The sequence below is a fragment of the Echinops telfairi genome, unplaced genomic scaffold, assembly GCF_000313985.2.
Source record: "Echinops telfairi isolate 266 unplaced genomic scaffold, ASM31398v2 ScPeMD7_18;HRSCAF=68, whole genome shotgun sequence".
Classification (NCBI taxonomy): Eukaryota; Metazoa; Chordata; class Mammalia; order Afrosoricida; family Tenrecidae; genus Echinops; species Echinops telfairi.
This window is the reverse complement of record NW_022103915.1, coordinates 91,035,071-91,048,236: the sequence shown is the minus strand read 5'-3', so window position 1 is coordinate 91,048,236 and position 13,166 is coordinate 91,035,071.

Genomic DNA, 13,166 nt, shown 5'->3' with positions numbered 1-13,166 from the left:
ACAATGGATGGTTGTGTGGATTGTGATTAAGAATTGTACAAGGCCCCAATAAAATCATTTTAAAAAAGTAATAAGAAGAAAGAATGCCTTCTAGTAACCTTTTCCAGAGCTTACTAATATTCTTTCCTCTATCTTCTTTCCGCTTATAATATAATTGAAGGAGGGCAGCCATATTTCCCTCTAGCATGCTATTTGTCAAATGCAAGTCCTTTAGATAGAAGTTTTCAGTATGACTTGTTGGGACAACTACTAAACCTTGGCTGCTGGCCTCTCCTACACAATCCTATTTTTCTTTTCTGTGAGGCCTACTAGGGTACATTTCCTACAGTCCTAAATACCTTCACTTCAAGTTCAATGTGATAAAATTCCCCCTTCCAATGCTCTTGGGAATCTCCTATGACTTCATTTTATCTTGGGTTTCTAACTGCAACTCTAGAAAAAGGAAATGGACCCCAAAGATGGGGGGTTTGTTGGCATGTGCTCTTTCAACAATGTGAAATGATTTTTTTTAAATTAACAACACAAAGATTCTCTTCTGGAAGGCTCGGTGGTCTTCCAAAGTATTGCCATTCAAAGGCAATGCCAATAAAAAACACAATGCAGCTGTGCTCCTCACTCTATGGCCAACGCTCAAGTGAAACGTCAGTCAGTGATACATTTATATCTTTGTGTTGAGATGCTGGTACAGATACAGAGCTAATGATGTAGCATCCTTCCAAGGCTGCCAAGCTCTTGGCGATCTCACTATAGTCTGCAAGTATTTAAATGCATTCCAGCCCTTGGGAAATGAGAATGATAACACGCAGATGCATCTTTAATGCATGAATAATCGTTTTTGACATTTCTCTTCATGTTGAAGAAGATCGTTGAATTTGATGGATATATTGACAATAACTTCTCTTCCTCTTTCATCCCTGAAGGGACAGGCCATAACGAGACACCCACCATTAAAAAAACATGTTCATTACAGGTTTGTTTTTTGTTTGTTTTTCTAAGAAGAGACTGACCTCAGTCAGAATTACTTTCTATTGAGCAAAGAAAGTGTTAGCCCTAAATTTAGAATCTTGTTTATCTGTTCTAACATTTACTATCTTTTCTGTGGCATGAAAACTAGTCTGAAATGTATTGGAACAGGAAAATAGCTACTACCCAACTAGGTAAGTATGATAGATTGTAAAAATATAAATGCTGTAACTTGTTTAGTTTATAATATGGTTCTTTGAGTCATTTATTCATGGGTCAATAAATGTTATTAAATGCCTACTTGGTATTGTCTTAGGCCTTGCTGTCTCTGTACAACTTCATAGTCATTAGTCACAGGTGCCTTTTTAATGTAAATTAATTAAAATTTAATTTGAAAAACAATCTAGTTCCTTGTTGCCCTAACCTTGTTTTAGGTCCTCAAATGTCACATGTATCTGATTAGTGATTCCCACCCTGGCAAAAGGCTCTATTGGACAATTCTGGAATAGAGGGAGAAGGAAGTAGAAGTTAAAGTTCTTTGCTTCAAGGAGTTTGCAATCTACTTGAGGAGATTTAATTTTTATAACAAAAATTAGGAGTGCTAATGTTATATCATTGCACAAGATAAGATAGGAATAAAATAGTAGTAGCTGTCATTTGGGGGGCATGAGCTAAGTGCCAGGGCTGTTAAATTCTATACATGTAGCATATAAAAATAATATATGAGTGTCTATCTTTCCTCTCTGCTTCCCAACTAAAGAGAAAGAGTTCTGACTTTGCTTGTGTGGATTTCTCCTTCTTTACCTCCCTCCAAGTGTCTGTCTGTGTGGGGTGGGGGCGGGGGTGGGGTGTACAGGTTGTTCAGCCATAGCTAGATCTGAATTGCTGTACAGATCTACAAGAATAAGAATACAGATACAAAACTGGAAAGGAAAGAGAAAAGGGGTGGCTAAGAAGATAAGGTTCTTGCTATCTACGGCTGAGAGGGGAGTTAGTTGGAAGTCATAAAAAAAGGATTCTGAACAACTGGAGGTATAAGAGATGCATATGGGGAACAAAAAGAGGCATTGTAAATAGTTCATTTTGCACTAAGTATAGCCCTTATAGATATAGAGAGACGTGAGTAAAACCTGAGCCATGTTGAAGCTAATGTTCTCTTACTGGACTTTGTTTCTCTGATTGTAACAATATTCTGAAACAGGACCATGTTGTTCCTGTTATAACATTATACTGTCATTAATTTAACCGTTTCTATGTCTCTAAAGGTAGCGTAATTACACACTGGACTATTCACCACAAGATCAGCGGTTTGAAACCACCACCCACTCCACGGGAGCAAGATGAGGCGTTCTACTCTGTAAAGGTGTACTGTCTCAGAAACCTCTGCCTATAGGACCCCTATGAGTCAGAATCGACTTGCTGGCAAGGAGTTATTATGAGTGAGGAAGGTAGAATATCCTAAGTTTTACTTCACTCATGAGTAACCTGAAAGTCACAGAAATGCAATATCTGTTCATGTCATACAGCTCTTAAGTGGCAAAGTCAGATTATAACCTAGCTATAAGTGAATAATCCACTGTCTAGGCTTTTAAGTGCCTCAATGCAACCCAGATCACAGAGTCTGTGCTAAAGTGCCCAGGAAGCAGTCTTGGCAGTGCTGAGAATGAGGAAGCCGGAGGAAACCGATGAAAGGAAGCCGGAGAGGCTTCTTGAAGAAGGTGAGCTATAAGCCGGCTCTGGAAGCAGAGTGCTAATGCTCAGCGGCTCACTGGAAGGATGGCTGTTTGAACCCACCAGGGCTCCAAAAAAGGAAGACTTGGCTGTTAGATTCTGTAAAGATTATAGTTTTGGAAACCCTATGGGGCAGTTCTTCTCCATCCTGTAGGGCCTCTGTAAGTCAGAATCAACTCAATGGCACACAACTACATATACATACTGTGGTTGAAGGATGATACTATAGGTATTACTTAGATTTCAGCCTAGTTGGAAACTGCTCAATCCTTCTTGGTAGCCTCTCTCTGGGCATAGTTAGCGGTGGAGCTAACAGCAAACTCGCTCTCCATGAGATACCATGACTTCCATGGTTGATCATGAGCAAACAGTGAATCAGGAAACTCAGCTGTCTTGAATTCAGAGTAGGGAGTAGGTACTCTTACTTTTCTCATATCTCTTAATCTGGTAAGGAACTGAAGGGACTTCTGTAAATCTAGATCAAGTTGATGTAGAAGCCAAGGACTGGTTCTGAGTGGCATTCATATGCCCCAAAGACTCGATAGTCTCCCAAGACTCTGAGGAGCAACTGTTTCCAAACAGCATGATTTTTCTTTTAATTTTGCTCTTGCGAATATACACAGAAAACCACATCAACTGAACATTTTCTACTTGTATCATTTAGTGACATCAATTATAGTCTTCAAGTTGGGCAACAATTCTCACTCCTTCTTTTTTATTATTAGTTGGGATTTCATACATGCATAATACTCAAAATTTCAATGATGTCCAGTACACTTGCTACTACAATCAGTTTCCAAACATTCCTTTTCTACATGGACTCTTTGACATTGTCTCCCTTTTACCCCACCTCCACCGCTGTACCCTCCTCCCCCTGAACCCATTATTCTACTTGCTGTCCCTTTCAGTTTATCAATTCTAGGTTTCATATACTGAAAAATGGAAAAGCATATAACACAGCATCAATAGGGTCTCACCCCATTTTCCTGAATTGTTCCTCCTCATTAACATAAATTCACTGCACTCTAAGACTGCTATGCAAATTTTTTTGAATTGCTACTATCAATCTGATACATGTCTCTAGTTCTTTAGAGAGTATAATGCTCAAGGCAGACAGTTTTTACTAGATAGGCTAACTTATTAATTGGTTTTAGGAAGACTTAGGGGATATATTTTGTATAAGGTTTACAGATTATCCCAGGCCAATCATTTCAGGAATTCATTCAATCTTCAGGGCTTCAGGATGGCTGAAGTCCATGAGAATTTGAAATTCTGTTCTTCTATAGAATATTTGATCAGATATTCTACAATGGCAGCTGGGCACGATCTAATGCTTCTGGTTTTGTGGCAAAGGTAACAGGTTGTCATGAAAGCAATTAGCCACACATTCCATATCTCCCACCTATTCCTGACTCAACCTCTTCCTCTGTTGCTCTAAATAATTAGAAAGCAATGGTTTGCCTGGAGTGACTACTAGCAAACTGTTAGGACTCCAGGAACCGTGCAACTAGGAGGTAGAATGGAAGTTACAAAAATATTAGACCCATTAACTGGGATGTTCCACGAAACCCTAACTCTAACCCTCCAAATCAGGGGCCCAACTCCCATAGGGTATTAAGTTGTATATAAGCACCTTCTGCAGGCTTTGTTGTGGTAAATATATCTCTCATCCAACTTTTGAGAATTCAATTTTTTACAGGTACACAACTTATTGACAGCAATTATAATAGTTGGCTGTGCAACTCTTCCTTTAATCAAACCAATATTTCTGTCACCACTAACCCCCTCTCTCCCCTCACGCCCCTGGTAAGCATTAATAAATTTGATTCTCTATAAATATGCTTTTTATTCTATTTTTATGTAAGTGAGATCATACAGTATGTGATCATTTGTGATCGACTTGTTTTACTCAGTGTAGTCCTGCTCCATTCATATTTTATTATGCCTCTAGACTTCATGTCTCCCACCACTTATGTGTATGTATGTATCACATTTTGCTTATACATTCATTTATTGCTGGACATTTAGATAGTTCCTACCTTTTGACTATTGTGAATAGTGTTGTAAGGAACATTGACCACACACAGCATGACTTTTGATGATAAATCAAACAGAAAAGGGAGAAATGAAATGTTTGAGAGAGGCAAGGAAGGTTTGTGATCAGACTTGAAATAGAAATGCTTTACTCATGAGTCTACTTGACATCATTGAAGATCTACTATATGAAAATAGAATCCAGAAACCTCCAAATAGCAATATGACCAAGCTTGAGGCTCTTTGTCTGAGCAGAACAGCCTGTTCTATTGAATCACACAGTGGAGTAAACCCTGTCAGAGCCAGAATATGGCTCATCATTAAAGGTCTTCTTTAATCCAAGCACTTATATGCAGAATACCCTCTGCTGCATGGCATAGAATGAGGATTTTCAACCTGGGAAATTAAAACACCCATATCTAAATATTATGATTCAATTATTTGGGTGGATCCTAGCTTGTGTATTAGAACTTAAATTCTGAGCATCTCAGTGTTCAAAGGGCTATGAATGGCAGCAATAACCCAAAATCCATCTGCAGAGTCCCCACATAAATTAAACCTCCGTTGAATTTTTTCTTTACTTTAACCAAGTGTGTTAGTCTGGTTAACTAGGGAAAAAGACCCAAGGACACACATATATATGTAACAGAGAGCTTTATATCAAACAGCAATTGTATATTGAGAGAACATCCCAGTCCAGTCCAGATCAAGTCCCTAAATCAGATATTACCCCATAAGTCTGATGCTAGTCCATAAATGCCTCTTCAGCCTCACGCAGTCACAAGCAATGGTACAAAATGGAGGAAGATCACAGGGTGGTGGGTGAAAAGCTTTGTGGATCCAGTGGTGGTGGAAGCATCTCATCACTGGTTCCTCCAGCTCTATGACTGTGGTTCTTCAACAGGAAGATGAAGCAAAGAGAGGGACTCCTCAGGGGCCTCAGCAAGTCTCCACATGGCTTGTCAACAGGAAGTCAAAGGCAGAGAAAAAGGAAGCTTCCAGAATGCTCATGAGAAGGCCACGCCCATATGGAGGCATCATCAGGCTGTGACCTGATTGACAAGCAGAGCGTGTTGAAAAATAGATGACCTCTACTCCAGCCAGCCCAAGGAGGGGCAGTCTCTCTTAAGGGATTGCATGGGTGCATCCTTGATGCAGGTCATCTTATTGGGGACAGTCCAGGGGTCTCATAGTCATGAGTCATGCATAAGTTGGAAGTCGCTGGACCAATCTTGGAAGCCCTTCTATCTATCAATATGTGTCCCAATCATGGTCTTGTTCCTGGTTTTGTGGTCTACCTATAATTGTGATGTATTGATCTGCCACCAATCAGGCTTTTGTGACAATTTACTTGGCCCTTCCATGCCTCTTTTAAAGCTTTGTGTCTCAACAAATCCTTGACCACCTTTTTTGATCTTGTACTAATGGCCTCGATCATCCAGAAAATGTATCTGTCCCATTGTGTGGTCTTTATCCCCTTTAAGACTTAATAAATGCTCTCCTTAAATTACATTTGAGAATGGGGTCTCTTTGATATGCTAAAACACTTGAATATATTTTCTAATATTCTAGTGATTGTAAAATGTAATTGTGGTTGAAAATCACTCATCTAGACCAATTCTACACCAATAACTCAGAGAGAGCCTAGATATCCTTATATTATCCCCGTAAGTTTTAAGAGAATTAGATACCTGCAGTCCTCTCAGATTTTCCCCCCCCAAAACATAGTAGAGCTTTCATCTTCCACCCTCCTTCTAAAAACCAGTTATTGTGAAGTCGGCCCCAATTCACAGTGACCATGTATGCTAGAGCCAAACCGGGCTCCAGAGAATTTTCAATGACGGTGCCCTTCTCCCAACAAGTACATTGTCAGGCATTCCTTCTAAGTGCATCTGGGTAGACCTAAAGCTCCAACCTTTTGGCTAGCATCCAAGCCAAATGTGGTTAACAATTTAATCACCAAAGATCCCCCACTTTGCTATTTTCCTTGTTTTTCAGTGACTCGGAAGTGATGTTTAGAGTGCTAGTATGCCCCCTATATTCCTCTGACCCCCACTTCTTTCTCTTTGTTATAGGCCTTTGCTATTCACAGTATAGTTCTGAGATAAGCAGCAAGTGGCATCACCGGGATTATTGGTGGAAATGCAGACTAATTTGGGAACCTCTCCTCTGTATCACCTTTAGAGGTGATCCAACTGCATGCAGCCCATTGGGGTAAATGCCCTGATATCAGAAGAGGTGGTGTATTCCTCTGTTCCTGCCTTCACCCTTGGGAAGACAAGGCCATTCACGCTCTGCCATAACGCCCATTCTTTCATGTCAGTCACCAAATGAAATGATGTAACGCGTGAATCAGAACAAAATGTATTTATTATATAAATAGAGATGTGAAGAGATGAGAGAAAGGGAGATGAGCAGCCAGTTGTCCCGGCAGTTGGCTGCTGTAGAGGGATTTGTGTAGGGAGGAGAAGGCGGTGGTGCATTGGAATGCCAAAGCTCAGCGCTCAGCCATGTATTCAATGCACAACAGCTGAATGCAGGAGCTAGCCGCATAGCACATGCTGCCCACATTTCTTGAGTTGCTTGTTGTCTATGTTATTTGATTTGGGTCTTGCTTAGCTCTCGGTGCGTGGCATTCCCTCCATTTTTGGTTTCATGACTCAGGACAGGAACTGTCAGCTCGGTCTGAGTGATGCTTTAGGCATTTCATGATCTCAAAGGGTCCTGTGAAGGGGCTGAACAAACCAAAATAAATCTCAGAGGCACACAAGGCTCTTCATCTCCTCATGATCAGTTGAGAACACAGTCTCTTGGCATTGGGAGCAGAAGTCCAGAGAGGCTAAATCAAAAGAAGATTCCTCTACTTTCATACTTGGTTGCCTTGGTAACCACCACTTAGTGTGGCTTGCATCTCATAACTCCAATAGATACAGCATAACACTACTGAGCACTGAGATTGAGAGCATGGGTTTGGGAGTCAGATCACTTTTGCTTGAATGTCAATTCTGCCACATCCCAATTCTGGCCATCGTTGGGCTCTTTCTTGAACTTTGACACCAATATTATACTTTGTAGCATGAGGATGGGGAGAGAATCCGTCTTCTTCAGTTGTTGTGAAAATTAAATCACCTGTGCATAGTGTTACAACCGGTACACAGAAATTCACATAAATAGTATTGTTACAATCATCATTGTTATTTTATTATTGTGGTCTGCAGATTCTGTGTTAGCAGCCACCGCGAGAAGTTATGTCTGGGATATTTTGAGGGACTGGAGGTAAATCGCATTTAAGGAGGCATAGTGTTGTGTGCAGTGGGCGTTGAGGTGCTTTAAGTGTGAAGGGCACAGGCAGTGACGTCACAGGACTGGTGTTCCCCAGTGTGGTAACTCCTGGCGTCATCCCCAACCCACCACAGACTTCCTCCCACACCAGACCGCAGAGAAGCCTTTGCATTGTGCATTACCCATTTTAAACATAGAACAATGTGCAATAAATACACTTATAAATTGCTAAAGCGTAATATATCTTATCTAATATAAATACTAGCATAATCATTTTTTTGTAAATTATCTCTACATTGTATTATAGCCTCATTAATAACGGTGTGAAAAGCTCTTTTAATTTCCCTCTTTTTCCCTTAATTACTGTTTCATTCTCAAAAAGTAGAGGTTCACAAATACTAACTACCACAATATTGTAGCTAAAAACACTAGTAACTGGACATGATCATTGACTATAAAAACAGAAGTAGCCACAAAAACAACAGCACCTGCTTGTAGCGCATGCAGACAAAAACACATGATTTAGAATGTAATTATCACTGGGTAATAATGACAGCCCTGTCGAAAGTGCACTAGAAGGTTGAAAAGCAATTTCATATAGAGCTTTCACCTTATAAGGGTATATGAAAGAAGCTGGGTTAATGAAAGATTGTTTTTGTTGTCATAACTAACTATAGGGACATTTAAAAATGTTTATTGGGGGATCGTACAACTCATCACAATCCATACATCCATCCATTGTGTCAAGCACATTTGTACACTTGTTGCCATCATCACTTTCAAAACAATTGCCTTCTACTTGAGCCCTTGGTATTAGCTCCTCATTTTCCCCCCTCCCTCCCTCACCTTCCCTCCCTCATGAACCCTTGAAAATTTATAAATTATTATTATTATTTCATGTATTGCACTGACTGATATCTCCCTTCACCCACTTTTCTCTCGTCTCTCCCAGGGAGGGGGTTATATGTAGATCATTGTGATCGGGTCCCTCTTTCTCCCCCTACCTTCCCCTTTCCCTCCTGGTATCCCTTCTCTCAATATGGGTCCTGAGGGGTTTACCTGTCCTGGATTCCATGTTTCCAGCTCTTATCTGTATCCGTGCACATGCTTTGGTCTAGCTGGATTTGTAAGTTAGAATTGGGATCATGATAGTGGGGTGGGGCGGGGGCGGGCGGCGGAGCATTAAAGAACTAGAGGAAAGTTGTATGTTTCATTAGTGCCGTACTGCACCATGATTGGCTCGTCTCTTCCTTGAAACTCTTCTGTAAGAGGATGTCCAATTGTCTACAGATGAGCTATGGGGCTCCACTCCGCACTCCCCCTCATTCACAATGATATGAGTTTTTGTTGTGTGTGTGGGGAGGTCAGATGCTTACAGACATCCTCCCTGAAGGCAATCAGTCACCAGACTAAGGTAGGCCCTGCTCCCTGCTGCTGGGGACAATGGGCTAAGGCTTGTGACCATTAGCTTGGTTCCTGTAGGTGGGATTTACACCCTACTGATAATGGTTCCCATGGAGATCCAGGGAACAGGTCAAATCAGCTCCATGACATCCAAAGTTAGGCCATCCTGAATGTAGGATCTGGCCATCTTGTCACATGTATACCCCCAATCCCTCCTCTTCCTATTGCATGTATGTCCCTAGATTGTACCCATCTCATTGCTGTATAACCTATAGTGCAACCCCTTCCTGTGATGTATGTCTTTACCTGTAATTAGTGGACTTGCATGCCCCCAAAGGTATATAGGCCTGGGTTAGCAATAGAGAGAGGTCTCTCTCTCTCTCTCTCTCTCTCTCTCTCTCTCTCTCTCTCTGTGCTCCTCCCTTGACCTCTTCTAGGCTCCCTCTCCTCCCCTGTTCCCTTTCCCCTTATCCTCCTTCCCTTCCCCCTCTCTCCATGTGGACTAGGAAGTCCCCCTCTCTCCATGTGGACTAGGAGCTGAGGTGAGCATGCTACTATGAAATGCGTCTGACTCCATTATTTGACTCTCTCTTCTATCTCTCATGCTCTCGATGACTTTAATATAATATTTATATATCTCAACTACACAATTGTGCTAATTAAACCCATAATTAGTGGTGGGGGCTGGCCACCCCACCTCCAACCGCAGTTGTGGGTCTTTGATGCCTGATGCCTGATTCCATTGACACCCCATGATCATACAGGCTGGTGTGCTTCTTCCATGTGGGCTTTGTTGCAGCTCAGCTAGATGACCGCTTGTTTATCTTCAAGCCCTTAAGATCCCAGATGCTATATCCCTTGGTAGCCAGGCACCATTGGCTTTCTTCTCCACATTTGCTTATGCACCCATTTTGTCTTCAATGACCGTATTGGGAAGGTGAGCATCGCAGAATGCCAGGTTATTAGAACAAAGTGTTCTTGCTTGAAGGAGTATTTGAGTAGAGGCCCAATATTTGTCTGCTACCTTAATACTAAGCCTATAAATATATGTACATAGATCTATTTCCCTATTGTTATATAAATATATTTACATATGTACATGCTGTATTTAGACCTCTATAAATGCCCTTTGTCTCCTAGTATAGGGATATTTTTATTAAAAACAATAAATTTCTGCTGAAACATTGCACAATGACTTCATAGAAAATCATTTTGATGTCAGTCCCCCTGTTAGGGTCATAGGTAGTTCCACACCCTCAACACTCCACTGAATCTCCAGGGACTCACTTCTTAAAAATAGCATGTATGTTTAGTTATACATACAAGCATCTAGGCTCCAAGGGAAATACTTCTCCTGAAGAAAAAGGTGCAAGATGTAGCTGTCTTCGGTAGTTCTTAGGAATAAAAGCACGTATCACAACAAACAAAAGTCCTAAAGCAAAAACATTTGGCATTGTGTACATATTAATCCAGAGAAAGTTACTGAGAAATCATTTCTGAACCATGCTCTAGTTCCAAACAGGTGTTGGAATGCATGTACTGTCCCTATTCTGCCTCATTTCCCTTTAACAGTTCCCGCTCAGTCCTTACAGGAATGTCAGAGCTGGAAGGCAAAGAGGTTGACCTCTCTAATGCCAGGTTATTGTTGGCAATTTCTCATCGTGGCCCAGATGGAGTCCTGAGACACTGCCCTCTTTTTCCTTGGCTGGAACTAGGAGAGATTTATTTTGCATGGAGTAATAAGGCCAGTATGGCAACCTCACCTGGACATACCCAGAGGTTAGCCCACCCCACCCCTTTCCACCCTCCCTTTGGATAATAAAGGGCTAGGGCAGGACCACTTTTTGACTTTTTTCTTTAAGTAATAAACTCAAACTCACTGCCGGAGAGTTGATTCCAACTCATTGCAACTCTATAGGACAAGGTAAAACTGCCCTTGTGGCTTCTGAAACTGCAACTCTTTTTTTTTGTTGTTGAAACTGTAACTCTTTACAGGGGTAGAAAGCCTCATCTTTCTCCCAAAGAGCAGCTGGAGGTTTGGAACTGCTGACCATGTGGTTAGCAACCCTACAAGGACTCTTTAACAAATGATGAAATACCCCACTAGTTTAAAAGGTAACAGTGGGTTTGTTCTGATCAGAAATGACATAGAAGAAAATCCCAGTATTCTGTTAGGAGTAAAACAGAGAAGTTTATTGAGGAATAGATACAGGTCGAACTACAGCAACAGGGAACCCATGACATAAAACTAACCGCGACATCTTGTTGAGGGACGGTGCGCTTCTGTACAGAAAAGTGGAGGAGGGAATCATGACCAGAGTCACAAAGGGCTAGGGATGATGTAGAATTACGAGACTTTTTTTTCATTGCCATTGAGTTGATTCTGACTCATAGTGACCCCATATAGGGGTTCTGACGTTAGATAGTGTATTAGTCTAGGTACTTTGGAGAAACAAATCCACAGCAACTCACGTATAAGAGAGAGTTTTATGCAAAGAAAATGTGCATCACGAAAACATCCCAACCCAATGCTGCCCAAACCCACAAGTCCAACATTAACCCGTACCCAACACCAGTCCACAAAGTCCTTCACCTCACAAAACAGAGGCAATAATGCCGTCTGCAGGAGGAAAGCTGAGTCAGTGAATGTGTAAGCACCTCAGCACTGGCAGGGGTCTCCACATGGCTGCTCCAGTACCCAGGGCTGCATCGGGATAGATCCAGGCGGCTTCTCCTTGGGGATGTCTCGTAGGAAATCCATCTTGCAAGCTTAAGCAGGGAACTGCTAAGGCAGCTGCACCCGATGCAACCATCACAAAACAAGAGACCCGAGAACTAGAAAAGCGAGGCTTCACCACCCATTTATCCCTCCGCCTTTCAACCAGCACCACATGTGATTATCGGCCAGGATGGCACAATTAACTAACTCAGATAGTCTCATCTTTCTCTTTCTTGGAGCAACTGGTGGGTTGAATTACTGACTTTGCAGTTAGCAGTTCCATACTTACCAGATAACACTCCCTACCATCAAGTCGTTGCTGACTCATAGTGGCCTTATAGAACAAGATAGACTTGTCCTGAAGATTTCTTAGGTTGTAACTATGTGTGGGAGTAGAAACCCCCATCTTTCCCCCTCAGAGCACCTCTTAATGTCAAACTACTAACTTTATCGTTAGCAGCCTCATGTCTAATCCACTAGGCCACCCAAACTCCTCCTCAAAGACAATAGCAAGTTCAAATTTCATAAGCTTAGTCTATTTTTTCTAGTATAGGCTTCCTCACACACAATGCCCACCCCCAACTCACTGTCATCAAGTTGATTCCCACACCTGGCGACCCCAGCAAGTGAATTTATGAATTATTCCACAGGGAATGCTGCTCAAGCATTCTCCCCAAGTCATCCTAGTAAATATTTCCTAGCAAACTTTGTTACCTCCATTGTTTGTTGAGGGTGGCTGAAGTTCTATAAGAAGTCATGTCATATCTAAATCATAGACTCTGTTTCTTAGAAAGGAAGACAAATTTTAGGGCAAAGGTGGTTTTTGGTTTGGTTTTAGTGGAGCTTTGATTTAGACCTAGGTCAGTCATGGTCGTTTATGCCAAGCACACGAGTGTTAGAGCATTCTCACATGAAAAATGTGCATGTTGGATAAAAGACCATTTGAGACTGTGTTTTCTAGATGTTCACTGATGCCCTTCCCTCTGCACATACACACAGAGTGTCTCTGTAACTTGCCATTACGAATCCCAAG